At 48.4% G+C, this 15,000-nt stretch overlaps 1 protein-coding gene across 1 annotated transcript in view; it reads left to right on the top strand.

Moving 5' to 3' along the window:
* The window catches only part of LOC310800617 (cGMP-inhibited 3',5'-cyclic phosphodiesterase 3A-like), a gene marked incomplete at both ends in the record, with an annotated part of 120,459 nt that overhangs the window by 53,517 nt on the left and 51,942 nt on the right, over positions 1–15,000 (top strand). The window lies entirely within an intron of this gene.

Here is a 15,000-nt window from a genome sequence, read left to right as displayed (position 1 = left end):
AAAGCCCACATGGCACCTTGTGGACTGAACCACACAAAGCCCACATGGCACCTTGTGGACTGAACCACACAAAGCCCACATGGCACCTTGCAGACTGAACCACACAAAGCCCACATGGCACCTTGTGGACTGAACCACACAAAGCCCACATGGCACCTTGTGGACTGAAGCACACAAAGCCCACATGGCACCTTGCAGACTGAACCACACAAAGCCCACATGGCACCTTGCAGACTGAACCACACAAAGCCCACATGGCACCTTGCAGACTGAACCACACAAAGCCCACATGGCACCTTGCAGACTGAACCACACAAAGCCCACATGGCACCTTGTGGACTGAACCACACAAAGCCCACATGGCACCTTGCAGACTGAACCACACAAAGCCCACATGGCACCTTGCAGACTGAACCACACAAAGCCCACATGGCACCTTGCAGACTGAACCACACAAAGCCCACATGGCACCTTGCAGACTGAACCACACAAAGCCCACATGGCACCTTGCAGACTGAACCACACAAAGCCCACATGGCACCTTGCAGACTGAACCACACAAAGCCCACATGGCACCTTGCAGACTGAATGGACTGAACCACACAAAGCCCACATGGCACCTTGTGGACTGAATGGACTGAACCACACAAAGCCCACATGGCACCTTGTGGACTGAAGCACACAAAGCCCACATGGCACCTTGTGGACTGAATGGACTGAACCACACAAAGCCCACATGGCACCTTGTGGACTGAAGCACACAAAGCCCACATGGCACCTTGTGGACTGAAGCACACAAAGCCCACATGGCACCTTGTGGACTGAAGCACACAAAGCCCACATGGCACCTTGTGGACTGAAGCACACAAAGCCCACATGGCACCTTGTGGACTGAACCACACAAAGCCCACATGGCACCTTGTGGACTGAACCACACAAAGCCCACATGGCACCTCATGGCACCTTGCAGACTGAGCGGAGCAGAGAGCCCAGCTTGTAAAACAAACAAACAAGTGAGTGCTGTGTTCCCCTCGCAGCTCTCCGGGCCCCGGCTAGTAATCCTGACTGGACCATTATACACTAATGGCTTTGGCATGGCCGTTCGTTTGGAGGTGGGCTGCCAGGTCTGCCCGGCCAGATCCCCCCTTTTTCGACCCAGCCGAAGAACGTGCGGGCCTGGGAACCTAAACTGCTATGAGCGAGAGTCGTCCAGGGTGCTCGCTCGCTTGCGAGGGAAAGAGAAGTCAGTGTGCACAAGAAGAATCCTATCAAAAAAAGATCAATCTTCGTTTCTGTGTGTCATCACGATACCTCACGGACAACAGGATTCGGACAGATATTCAGAGCGTAACGACGCATCATCGGGGCTCTCATCAGAGACCTTGGATCTTGAAGAGATGTCACGCTCTCTCTCATCGTTGACACGTTTCGTGCGGTCGCGGTGCTCGATGGAGTTTTCGAGGTCAGTATGTGGGGTACTCCCATGGAGCTTTACTCTGGGCCGCGGCGTCCTTGCAGGCCTGTGCCACCATCATCACCCTGAGAAGACTGACACATCTATCTGTGGTAGAGAGACTGTACTGTACGCTGGTCTCCTCAAGAGTCTCCTCAAGATGACAAAGCCCGTTGGTCACACTTCCCAAATGGTGGTGGAGCCTGAGAAAGAAGGAAAGTGAGAAGAAAAACGAGGTAGCTAGAGTGCAGATGCAGCAGCAGCGCCGTGTGACATATTATATGCATATCATTGGATCATATCTATCTATATGGATATATATCTCATATGTATGGCAGTCATTTTGTGTGCGTATAACTCTGTTTTTGTTTTTGTGCACGTAATATGTGTGTGTGTCTGTGCGTGTGTGCGAGTGTGCGTGCACGCCCGTGCATGCCTACCGAGAGAGAGAGAATGTGCGAGTTTGAGCGTGCCAAACAGCTTTTAGGTGTGTGTGTGTGTGCTAATCTATGCACACACACACACACACACACACACACACACACGCACACACACACACACACACACACACAATGTGTTCCTCATTCCCTCCGCACGGCCCCTCCACTTTGGCAGCCCACCTCGATAGTTCCCTCCAGCGATGACGCAAATGACCCACACTGACTGACCCCCATGGTAAAGCCTGTAAAACATTAGCCAGCATGAATAAGAATGACTCTCCACACTTTCCCTTCAGGCGAAGGCAGCGGGCAGCTTTTTATACGAGTCGTCTCACAGGACGTGCTGCTGTGCCTGGGGGGGTGTAGGTAGGTACGGACGGCGCAGAGGAAAAGGCGGGGCAACACTTTGGTGGTTACCTGGACCCCGGAGCCAGACTCTTTGGTGGTTACCTGGACCTCGGAGCCAGACACTGTGGGTCAGAGGTGGTGTCTGCCTGGCTCCCATCCTTTCCATGCTGCACTCTTACTGTTATGCACTGTACACGCGGCCCCCCAGCCCCCCATCACTCTGCTCAGCACTTCTGTCTCCAATATCAGTTTTTGCTTTACCTTGGATTCTTATTGCCTTGCATTCAAGTCCGTCAGGGACAGTTTGTGTGTTTTCCACTGAGGATTTTCACAGTTTAAGTAAAGTGAAAATGTAAGAGAGAGAAATACAGATATAGGGGGAAATATATACACAATACAATATAGAAAGAAGACTCTTTTAGTAACAGTAGCAAATTAGCTTGCTGTGTGTATCTGTGTGTGTGTCTACAATTGAGAGTGAGAGATAGATAGATCGATAGATAGATAGACAGTCAGACAGACAGACAGTCAGACAGACAGACAGACAGACAGACAGACAGTCAGACAGACAGACAGACAGACAGACAGACAGACAGACAGACGGTCAGACAGACAGACAGACAGACAGACAGACAGACAGACAGGCAGGCAGACAGACAGACAGACAGACAGGCAGGCAGACAGACAGACAGACAGGCAGGCAGACAGACAGACAGACAGACAGGCAGGCAGACAGTCAGACAGACAGACAGACAGGCAGGCAGGCAGACAGACAGACAGACAGTCAGACAGACAGACAGACAGACAGACAGGCAGACAGACAGACAGACAGACAGACAGACAGACAGGCAGTGACCGCCCACATTTTCGCAGCTCTGGTTCCAAAAGATAATTTTCCATTCATTTTCTCCATAGATGTTTTGAAAAATCCTCAACCGGCCAGATATTGAATCGTGAGTGACCATAAAACATTTGACTCTGAGCAAAAACAACAAAATAAAAAGCGGGTACAAAATTTTACTTTTGATTTTTTTCTTGTTAGTTTATGCACACCTGAGTGTAAGAAAGGCTAAGACCTAGTGAGCAAAGACTCACTCGCTCTGACCTAATCAAATCTAGCTGGCATCACTCTTAACACAACGAAAACAAACAGTTCTGAATCTTCAAATGTTCACTTATTTATTTTCTAGTAAAGTACATAAAAAAACTTCACAAAAATGTGCTGCTTTTATGGAGCAGTTTGCTGAAGAATTCAAATTAAATGCTTTGACATAATCTGTTTAGTAGTAAAGTACATCACTCAATACAAAAATAAAGGCTTTTATAGAACCAAAAGCATGGCAGCTTAGTCTTCAGATAAGACACAATGACAAAATGCATAATAGACTGGCCCCTATGTCATTTTATGCTTAAAGGTATAGGAGTTTTCCTTGTAAACAACTTGTTTAGTATACATATTATTACAGCCGTCGGCTATCATACAATATAATATATATACAAACACATCTGCCTGTCTATATACCGGTGTATATATATATATATACATATATATATATATATACATATATATATATATATATATATATATATATATATATATATATATATATATATATATATATATATATATATACAGTAGACATACACACACACACTGTATATAATTTAATTTATAATTAACCAATGTTCTTACACTCAAATTAAAAAAAATGCAATGAATGAAAGAAATGATTTAGGTGTTACAATCCAGTCAGCAGATTACACGGCTTTTCTCCAAAATTTTTGTCTTTTATCAAAAGAAAATGAACTATTTCTCCCTTTATCCAAGATGTGGATTTATTTTTGTTCATTATACTTTTCAACACGATTGTACAATAGAACACGTAAGCCTAAAGGACAGATAAGGCTCCAGGAGAAGGCAGAGAGCAGTATATTAATAATATGGTTCTCATCATGAGAATACCTCCACCTGCAGGTGCAATACAAGATTACAGCTCATTGTAAAAGGCTTAATGAGTTAGCAGTGCTGTGTGTGGCTGTACCTCATTATGTATGCCAGAACAAGCAGCTTTGATTGGTGCCTTGACGCTGTCTTTATGATTTTGGCTGCTGTCATTTCTGAAGCCTTCAGATACTGAGAGGCTATCTGCGACCTGAGCTACATTTGACAGCTGGAGTGATGAGTAGAAGGATGCCCGGATGAAGTACTGTAAACGTCAGGATATCTTTGAGGAAGTAAGCAAAATGTTCTGAGACGTCAGGGCAGTGGGTGTGTGATTGTGTGTGTGTGTGTTGTGCAAGTAGTATAGGCATATGTGTGAATTACTGACTGTGCACACCATAAGCCAGATGAGAACATGGTGAGTTGAGCTTAATTGGACGGAGAGATGGTGACTTCTAAGCCCTCCAACATGGCCATAATTAACCCAACTGTACTGTAACATCAGCACAACATTCACACCAGCAGCTCTCTCTCTCTCTCTCTCTCTCTCTCTCCTCTCTCTCTCTCTCTCTCTCCTCTCTCTCTCTCTCCTCTCTCTCTCTCTCTCTCTCTCTCTCCTCCACAAACAGGAGCTCTCTCTCTAGTGCCCTCAACAGACACTGAAGTTTGAGCTTTCCAATCTATCTGTCCCTCCTCCCTCCTCGCCAAACCCACTGCACTAACTAGCGAGCAGGACTACTGGAGATCCAATTAGACACACATCAGCTCTTCTGATATGAAGCCGCTAACGAGGAAACCAAACGGGGGTTATGATGCAGGCTGAGGGGAAGAGCTGGAGAGAAAGAGAGTGGGAGGCAGAGGAGAGCCAAGGCCTGATCATGAATGAGTGATGAAGAAACATTGCTAGCAGGGATCTTGCACTGGGCTATATTAGGACAACGGGCGTTTCCGGTCTGCGTGTCACACAGAGTTAGAAGAGTGCGCTGTAGTGATGCGAGTTGGACGGCACGGTGGCTCAGTGGTTAGCACTGTTGCCTCACAGCAAGAAGGTCCCGGGTTCGAACCCCGGTCCATCCCAGGTCCTTTCTGTGTGGAGTTTGCATGTTCTCCCCGTGTTCGTGTGAGTTTTCTCCGGGTGCTCCGGTTTCCTCCCACTATCAAAGTGTGTTAGGGTTACAGTAATACTCCTGTCAGTGCCCCTGAGCAAGGCACTGGCAAAAGAACTGGAGTTGGTCCCCGGGCGCTGCACTGTGGCTGCCCACTGCTCCTAGTTCTAGGAAGGTTCCTAGTAGAGAATGGGTCAAATGCAGAGGATGAATTTCCCCATGGGGATAAATGATGTGAGTTAGAAGAGTGCGCTGTAGTGATGTGAGTTAGAAGAGTGTGCTGATGTGAGTTAGAAGAGTGCGCTGTAGTGATGTGAGTTAGAAGAGTGTGCTGTAGTGATGTGAGTTAGAAGAGTGTGCTGATGTGAGTTAGAAGAGTGTGCTGTAGTGATGTGAGTTAGAAGAGTGTGCTGATGTGAGTTAGAAGAGTGTGCTGTAGTGATGTGAGTTAGAAGAGTGCGCTGTAGTGATGTGAGTTAGAAGACTGCGCTGTAGTGATGTGAGTTAGAAGAGTGTGTTGTAGTGATGTGAGTTAGAAGAGTGTGCTGATGTGAGTTAGAAGAGTGTGCTGTAGTGATGTGAGTTAGAAGAGTGCGCTGTAGTGATGTGAGTTAGAAGACTGCGCTGTAGTGATGTGAGTTAGAAGAGTGCGCTGTAGTGATGTGAGTTAGAAGAGTGTGCTGTAGTGATGTGAGTTAGAAGAGTGTGCTGTAGTGATGTGAGTTAGAAGACTGCGCTGTAGTGATGTGAGTTAGAAGAGTGCGCTGTAGTGATGTGAGTTAGAAGAGTGCGCTGTAGTGATGTGAGTTAGAAGAGTGTGCTGTAGTGATGTGAGTTAGAAGAGTGTGCTGTAGTGATGTGAGTTAGAAGAGTGTGCTGTAGTGATGTGAGTTAGAAGAGTGTGCTGTAGTGATGTGAGTTAGAAGACTGCGCTGTAGTGATGTGAGTTAGAAGAGTGCGCTGTAGTGATGTGAGTTAGAAGAGTGCGCTGTAGTGATGTGAGTTAGAAGAGTGCGCTGTAGTGATGTGAGTTAGAAGAGTGCGCTGTAGTGATGTGAGTTAGAAGAGTGCGCTGTAGTGATGTGAGTTAGAAGAGTGCGCTGTAGTGATGTGAGTTAGAAGAGCGCACTGTAGGGGAGGTCCGGGACGAATGAAGCACTTTTTGTTTTTTTTGTCATTGTGTAAAGATTGTTTCAGCTGGAGTTATAATATTTTCATGTAAGCAACCTACACATGTCCTCTGGCAATACCAACCGTAGTTTTGTTCCATGGGTCAATACATCAGACGTCATCAGATGGCAACCAGAAGCTGCGCAATGCTTAATTTGTCCCACAGTGAAGGGACAAATAAAGCACAGGCGGGGGACTAATGTAGCGGTTGTGAAAAAGGCACAAAAACAGCCAGGTAACAATTTTTTTCTGGCATTAATTCCTTCATCTTTTGGTCATCTAAGAAACTAAGTATTATGAAATACATTTTAATATGTTATATGTTGCAAATTAATATAATTATAACGTCTATCTATATATTTTGCTGATGTGATGTGATCAATATTTTACCTCCCTTAAATGGCTTATCCAAAGAAATATTTGAATGTGTGCATTTTTTTGCCCTCTGTCCGTGGTCCTCTTCCTTATGCGAGGCATTGTCCTGCAAGCACAGATAAATGCATAGCCTATTCAAGGCAATTGGAGCAAAGTGCTTTATTTGTCCCCCGTGCGTTTCCCTGGATGAAAGCTAAGCTAGCACAAAGGATATGCTAACATTACACACAAAACAATCATTGAGCTGTAGTCTACCGATAGGTCTAACAGATGAATAGCGTTAGCAGCATTAAATAAATAAATTCCAACACGCTAATAGAAAAATACACAGTTTGCAATATTTTACTCGCGTTTGAAAATAAGACGAAAAGGCAACGTTTTTGCGGATATCTCCGCCATCCACTGACTGGCCGAGCTGAAACTTCACAGGAAGTGAGGTACCAGGAAGTGTAACATGGGGGGAAAGAATCGTCTTCCTGGGTTTTGTCAAAGATAGTATATGAGGACAAGCTAATTCCGTCCCCCTGCTTAATTCGTCCCGGACCTCCCCTACTAGTGATGTGAGTTAGAAGAGTGCGCTGTAGTGATGTGAGTTAGAAGAGTGTGCTGTAGTGATGTGAGTTAGAAGAGTGCGCTGTAGTGATGTGAGTTAGAAGAGTGTGCTGTAGTGATGTGAGTTAGAAGAGTGTGCTGATGTGAGTTAGAAGAGTGCACTGTAGTGATGTGAGTTAGAAGAGTGTGCTGTAGTGATGTGAGTTAGAAGAGTGTGCTGTAGTGATGTGAGTTAGAAGAGTGCGCTGTAGTGATGTGAGTTAGAAGAGTGCACTGTAGTGATGTGAGTTAGAAGAGTGTGCTGTAGTGATGTGAGTTAGAAGAGTGTGCTGTAGTGATGTGAGTTAGAAGAGTGTGCTGTAGTGATGTGAGTTAGAAGAGTGTGCTGTAGTGATGTGAGTTAGAAGAGTGCGCTGTAGTGATGTGAGTTAGAAGAGTGCACTGTAGTGATGTGAGTTAGAAGAGTGTGCTGTAGTGATGTGAGTTAGAAGAGTGTGCTGTAGTGATGTGAGTTAGAAGAGTGTGCTGTAGTGATGTGAGTTAGAAGAGTGTGCTGTACTAGTGATGTGGAGTTACTCGAGGGCAGAGGGCTTCAGGCCGAACGCTGTGAACACGGGGACTCAGTCGACTCTGGGTGCTGCAGCGCCTCACGGCTCACGCTGGGTCACGCCCACAGGGGAAGTGGGTGTGACTCAGCGCCTCACGCTGAGTCCCGCCCACAGAGGAAGTGGTTCTCAACTGGTTATTGGCGAAGGCCGGTTAAACAAGTAAGCATATTCCAGTAGTTTGTTTGTGCTTTGACACCGTGGTGTTGACCCAGCACCTCAGAGGCAGGGGCAGCGTGCTGTGGGCGGTGGCTCAGAGCCATGGTGGTGGACAGGGCATGGCTGCCCACTGGCATCCACACTGCTGCCCTCTTAACACTCTGGCTGAGAGGAAGACTGGGGCTTAGCTTGGCTGGCACCAGGTGAGTCGTGAGTGTGCAGCTCATTTACCCAGGGCTGTTGGCGTGCGTCTTTGCTGGCTTCTTCCTTGTGTTTTTTTTTTAAATGTTGCAAAGAATCTGTCACTTCCCTCTCAAATAATATCCCCCGCAGCATTGTTGAAAGTGGAAAAGATTTTCTGTTTGGTTGATGCATACCTATGTCCCACCCCATCGAGCTAGACAGTCAAAACAGAGAAGAGACTCAATGCTCCAAGACGCTAGCTAAAATCCTTGTGTTGGGGGGAGCACTTCCTAAGTGGCCCCTGTGATCACATAGATCCTGCTGGCACCTCCAGATCAGGAGCAGGAAGACCCCCCCAACCCTGCTGGTCCACACATCAGCTGCAGATGATCGTGGTGTTGCTTGTTTCCGAATGATTCCGCAGAAAGTTTCCTTCACCTGGTCGCACCTTCTTCCACTGACACACAGCTGAACTTTGAAGCAACGCGTTTTGTTTCTTGAGAATACCAACGTCGGATCGTAAGAGTACAGTAAATCTCCGGAATGCGTTCACAATGGAGCCAGAGTCCCGTAAAAGTGCCTTCGACCTTAGCGAGTGTGTCATGTTACTCTGGTAGCTAGCTAGCGCCATGATTGAAAGACATACTTCCATTTCCAAAGACACAAAACTCTTTTTTTTCCCCTCTCTCTCTCCCAAGGACTGGTTTCAGTCTCGTATAAATCAAGACTATTGCTGTAAGTGATGGAAAGGGCCTGCTAGACCTGGCTTCTTCTGAATGATGGAGCCGCATAATGAATGTAGCAGAGGGTGAATCAAAGGGCATCACTTCTGCTAACTTGTTATTTCTCCCAGTAGGTGCACTGGAGCTTTAGGACAAAAACAAATCCATTTGGAAATGTTACTGCTTCGGCTGTCTTGCGCTGCCTGGAGGGTGTCCATGAAAAACCCAGAGATAGAAGAAATCGTTCATGTGTGGTTTTACCTCTTCAGACATAATATATAGGCAGTGGGATGTCAGATGTTTGAAGTATGAGCATAGACTGCTCTCTTACATCCTCCTCAAGCGATACAAGATAACAAGCCTGGAATAATAAGACTTCTCTGTTGTTGTTGTTGTTGCTATGTGGGATTTATGTAACAAGCGTGTACAGAAGAAAAAAATCCTTACTGTATTGTTGTATTTCTTTGTTTCTGCAGTGATTTTCTTTTGTTTCTGTGAGGATATTGTCTGCTTCCATTGTTTGGTTTTGCTAAGTGTGTAACACAATACCCACATAGGTTTGTTCATCGTCGATCACATTTTTTTCCCGAGCCCGATCTCAGAGGAAATGAGCTCCACTCGTGGCCTATAAAGTCACTGTGTGTGGAAGAGGCTATCTATCCGCTCCACTCGAAAACGCTCTGCTCGGCTTTGATTTTCGTGCGGTTTTTGTTTTGTTTTGGCACTTCAAAGGGGCGCGTGTAAGAACTCTGCGCCGTCCGGGTCTGCCTGCCTCTCAGAGCAGCCAGGAGATGAAAGCTGGCCTTATGTAAGAGCGTAAAGAGCGAAAGGCTGTTTATGCGTGTGCGCGCCTGGAGAGCCTCAGTGATACTAGGAGCGTCTAATGGACCAGGACTCGGCCGTGACCATGGAGGAGAGCCTGCTGCCAAAGCTCCTATGCTGTAAAAGCAAAGGCCTGTCATCGGAGCAGTAAAAGAATAAGACAAACAGTTCGCTGGCTGATGCTATCATTCACAGTCATTTACATCTCATACATCAACCTTTTACACAGCTGAGTGCTTGTTGACTTTCTTTTCCAAACGGGCAGCGAGTGCATGCTCGCTTTTAATGCATGAGAAGGTACATGCCCTGATGATGGAGCTTCCAGGTGACTCACAGGCATTGGCACGCTGACGATTACAGTACCCAGGCGGTGCACACACAGTCTACAACACTAATTCCCTAGTCTTTGAGAATATTTGTATTTGCTAGATATGATTGTGTCGAGAATTCCCATGGCTGTCTGTATTGCAGGTAGAGAGAGGCAACAGTGAAACGATCGTCAAAATAGTCGTTCTTCTTCTACGTTCTCCAATTGTGTTCACTTGAAATCAAATAAAACGTGAAAGTTTAACAATTAAAACCATCTCGACTGGGACCTCACGTTAACAACCACCGGGCTATGGACAAGAGGAGGAGAGAGCGAAACCTCACATTTTGCAAAAGAAATAAAATGAATATTAATTTTGAATCATCCTGACCCCAACCTCAGCTGATTTAAATGTCAAACCAATCACTGGGGGGGGAAAAAAGAAAGACAAAAAACCAGTTACATTTGTGCGAGTAACTGTGCATTCCCTAGCTTGTGATTGTTGCGATGGCCATCTTGTTTCTTTGTTTGTTTACTGTCCGGCTCAGCAGACTCTTTGCGTAGCTCAACCCCACTGCTGCCACAGCAGCCTTGACTAAAGGATGCCGTTGGACACTGATGCTCCGCAGCTGATAACACTGAGCTGACCTTACGATAAGGCAACAGGAACAGGAAGTCCACTATTGTGTTTGTTTAGAACTCAGCAGCACTGTGGGAATTAAACGCTCCACAAACCCACACTGCTGTGCAGCCAGCCCCTACAACGCTCTGTTTAGCCAGCCCCTACAACGCTCTGTTTAGCCAGCCCCTACAACGCTCTGTTTCAGCCCCTACAACGCTCTGTGCAGCCAGCCCCTACAACTACTCTGTTTCTGCTGTGCAGCCAGCCCCTACAACGCTCTGTTTCCCTGTGCAGCCAGCCCCTACAACGCTCTGTTTCCTCCAGCCAGCCCCTACAACGCTCTGTGCAGCCAGCCCCTACAACGCTCTGTGCAGCCAGCCCCTACAACGCTCTGTTTCCTCCAGCCAGCCCCTACAACGCTCTGTTTCCTCCAGCCAGCCCCTACAATGCTCTGTTTCCTCCAGCCAGCCCCTACAACGCTCTGTTTCCTCCAGCCAGCCCCTACAACGCTCTGTTTCCTCCAGCCAGCCCCTACAACGCTCTGTTTCCGACACAGTCAATTACACCCGAGTTATCAATATGCCTCTTATACTGAGCTCCCTGCCTCCTCTCTATACTGAGCTCCCTGCCTCCTCTCTATACTGAGCTCCCTGCCTCCTCTCTATACTGAGCTCCCTGCCTCCTCTCTATACTGAGCCCGCTGCCTCCTCTCTATACTGAGCTCCCTGCCTCCTCTCTATACTGAGCTCCCTGCCTCCTCTTATACTGAGCTCCCTGCCTCCTCTTATACTGAGCTCCCTGCCTCCTCTCTATACTGAGCTCCCTGCCTCCTCTCTATACTGAGCTCCCTGCCTCCTCTTATACTGAGCTCCCTGCCTCCTCTTATACTGAGCTCCCTGCCTCCTCTCTATACTGAGCTCCCTGCCTCCTCTCTATACTGAGCTCCCTGCCTCCTCTTATACTGAGCTCCCTGCCTCTCTATACTGAGCTCCCTGCCTCCTCTCTATACTGAGCTCCCTGCCTCCTCTTATACTGAGCTCCCTGCCTCCTCTCTATACTGAGCTCCCTGCCCCCTCTCTATACTGAGCTCCCTGCCTCCTCTTATACTGAGCTCCCTGCCTCCTCTTATACTGAGCTCCCTGCCTCCTCTCTATACTGAGCTCCCTGCCTCCTCTCTATACTGAGCTCCCTGCCTCCTCTTATACTGAGCTCCCTGCCTCCTCTCTATACTGAGCCCCCTGCCCCCTCTCTATACTGAGCTCCCTGCCTCCTCTTATACTGAGCTCCCTGCCTCCTATCTATACTGAGCTCCCTGCCTCCTCTCTATACTGAGCCCCCTGCCTCCTCTTATACTGAGCTCCCTGCCTCCTCTCTATACTGAGCTCCCTGCCTCCTCTTATACTGAGCTCCCTGCCTCCTCTCTATACTGAGCTCCCTGCCTCCTCTTATACTGAGCTCCCTGCCTCCTCTTATACTGAGCTCCCTGCCTCCTCTTATACTGAGCTCCCTGCCTCCTCTCTATACTGAGCCCCCTGCCTCCTCTTATACTGAGCTCCCTGCCTCCTCTCTATACTGAGCTCCCTGCCTCCTCTTATACTGAGCTCCCTGCCTCCTCTCTATACTGAGCTCCCTGCCTCCTCTCTATACTGAGCCCCCTGCCTCCTCTCTATACTGAGCTCCCTGCCTCCTCTCTATACTGAGCCCCCTGCCCCCTCTCTATACTGAGCTCCCTGCCTCCTCTCTATACTGAGCCCCCTGCCCCCTCTCTATACTGAGCTCCCTGCCTCCTCTCTATACTGAGCTCCCTGCCTCCTCTCTATACTGAGCTCCCTGCCTCCTCTTATACTGAGCTCCCTGCCTCCTCTCTATACTGAGCTCCCTGCCTCCTCTTATACTGAGCTCCCTGCCTCCTCTCTATACTGAGCTCCCTGCCTCCTCTCTATACTGAGCTCCCTGCCTCCTCTCTATACTGAGCCCCCTGCCTCCTCTTATACTGAGCTCCCTGCCTCCTCTCTATACTGAGCTCCCTGCCTCCTCTTATACTGAGCTCCCTGCCTCCTCTCTATACTGAGCTCCCTGCCTCCTCTCTATACTGAGCCCCCTGCCTCCTCTTATACTGAGCTCCCTGCCTCCTCTCTATACTGAGCTCCCTGCCTCCTCTCTATACTGAGCTCCCTGCCTCCTCTTATACTGAGCTCCCTGCCTCCTCTCTATACTGAGCTCCCTGCCTCCTCTTATACTGAGCTCCCTGCCTCCTCTCTATACTGAGCTCCCTGCCTCCTCTTATACTGAGCTCCCTGCCTCCTCTTATACTGAGCTCCCTGCCTCCTCTCTATACTGAGCTCCCTGCCTCCTCTTATACTGAGCTCCCTGCCTCCTCTCTATACTGAGCCCCCTGCCTCCTCTTATACTGAGCTCCCTGCCTCCTCTCTATACTGAGCTCCCTGCCTCCTCTTATACTGAGCTCCCTGCCTCCTCTCTATACTGAGCTCCCTGCCTCCTCTTATACTGAGCTCCCTGCCTCCTCTCTATACTGAGCCCCCTGCCTCCTCTCTATACTGAGCCCCCTGCCTCCTCTTATACTGAGCTCCCTGCCTCCTCTCTATACTGAGCCCCCTGCCCCCTCTCTATACTGAGCTCCCTGCCTCCTCTCTATACTGAGCCCCCTGCCTCCTCTTATACTGAGCTCCCTGCCTCCTCTTATACTGAGCTCCCTGCCTCCTCTTATACTGAGCTCCCTGCCTCCTCTTATACTGAGCTCCCTGCCTCCTCTCTATACTGAGCTCCCTGCCTCCTCTCTATACTGAGCTCCCTGCCTCCTCTCTATACTGAGCCCCCTGCCTCCTCTCTATACTGAGCTCCCTGCCTCCTCTTATACTGAGCTCCCTGCCTCCTCTCTATACTGAGCTCCCTGCCTCCTCTTATACTGAGCTCCCTGCCTCCTCTTTAGAGAGCCATAGTGAAACGTCACTTCCTGCTTTCTCCCTGTACCAGCGCTGCGAAAAAGATGAATGGCGGTGGACGGAGAATAAGGTTACTTTTTTGATCCCGTTTGAATTGTGCCACGGGGGTGCGAACGCTAATTTTGTCCATTTAAAAAGTAACTTTGCATGTCAAGAAAGTCACAGTTTGTCGCCAAACTGTCGCACTAGAAGTTATAAATCAGAGAGACTACATGCACTGTCGCCTAAGTGACGTCACTTTCTCTACCGGCAAAGCTGAAGACCGGCGACATGCCACGAGCTTCCACGAGCTATGTAGTTTATATACGAAACTAACCCCTACGTTTCAGTTTGACGACAAACTGTGACTTTCTTGACATGCAAAGTTACTTTTTAAATGGACAAAATTAGCGTTCGCACCCCCGTGGCACAATTCAAACGGGATCAAAAAAGTAACCTTATTCTCCGCTCACCGCCATTCATATTTTTCGCAGCGCTGGTACAGGGAGAAAGCAGGAAGTGACGTTTCACTTTGGCTCTCTATACTGAGCTCCCTGCCTCCCCAGTTTGTCAGAGCCCACATGCTAGCCAGGTTGGGTCAGGGCTTCTCAGCGTCGGGGCAGAACGCCCTAATAGAGGCAACCAGGGTTTTCAGGTTTACTTGGCACTCCTGCAATGTGTTCACCAAAGCAGACAGCACATGTTTGGTGACAGCGCTGAACTGAAGCAGACAGCACATGTTTGGTGACAGCGCTGAGCTGAAGCAGACAGCACATGTTTGGTGACAGCGCTGAGCTGAAGCAGACAGCACATGTTTGGTGACAGCGCTGAACTGAAGCAGACAGCACATGATTGGTGACATCGCTGAACTGAAGCAGACAGCACATGTTTGGTGACAGCGCTGAACTGAAGCAGACAGCACATGTTTGGTGACATCGCTGAACTGAAGCAGACAGCACATGTTTGGTGACAGCGCTGAGTTGAAGCAGACAGCACATGATCGGTGACAGCGCTGAGCTGAAGCAGACAGCACATGATTGGTGACAGCGCTGAACTGAAGCAGACAGCTCATGATTGGTGACAGCGCTGAGCTGAAGCAGACAGCACATGATTGGTGACATCGCTGAGCTGAAGCAGACAGCGCATGATCGGTGACAGCGCTGAGCTGAAGCAGACAGCGCATGATCGGTGACAGCGCTGAGCTGAAGCGTTGGGTGACTCCCAGTGGCTTTACGAGGCCTGTGGGAGGACA

The sequence above is a fragment of the Poromitra crassiceps genome (genome assembly GCF_964638095.1).
Source record: "Poromitra crassiceps genome assembly, chromosome: 30".
Lineage (NCBI taxonomy): Eukaryota > Metazoa > Chordata > Actinopteri > Beryciformes > Melamphaidae > Poromitra > Poromitra crassiceps.
This window is presented reverse-complemented; position numbering and strand designations above follow the sequence as displayed.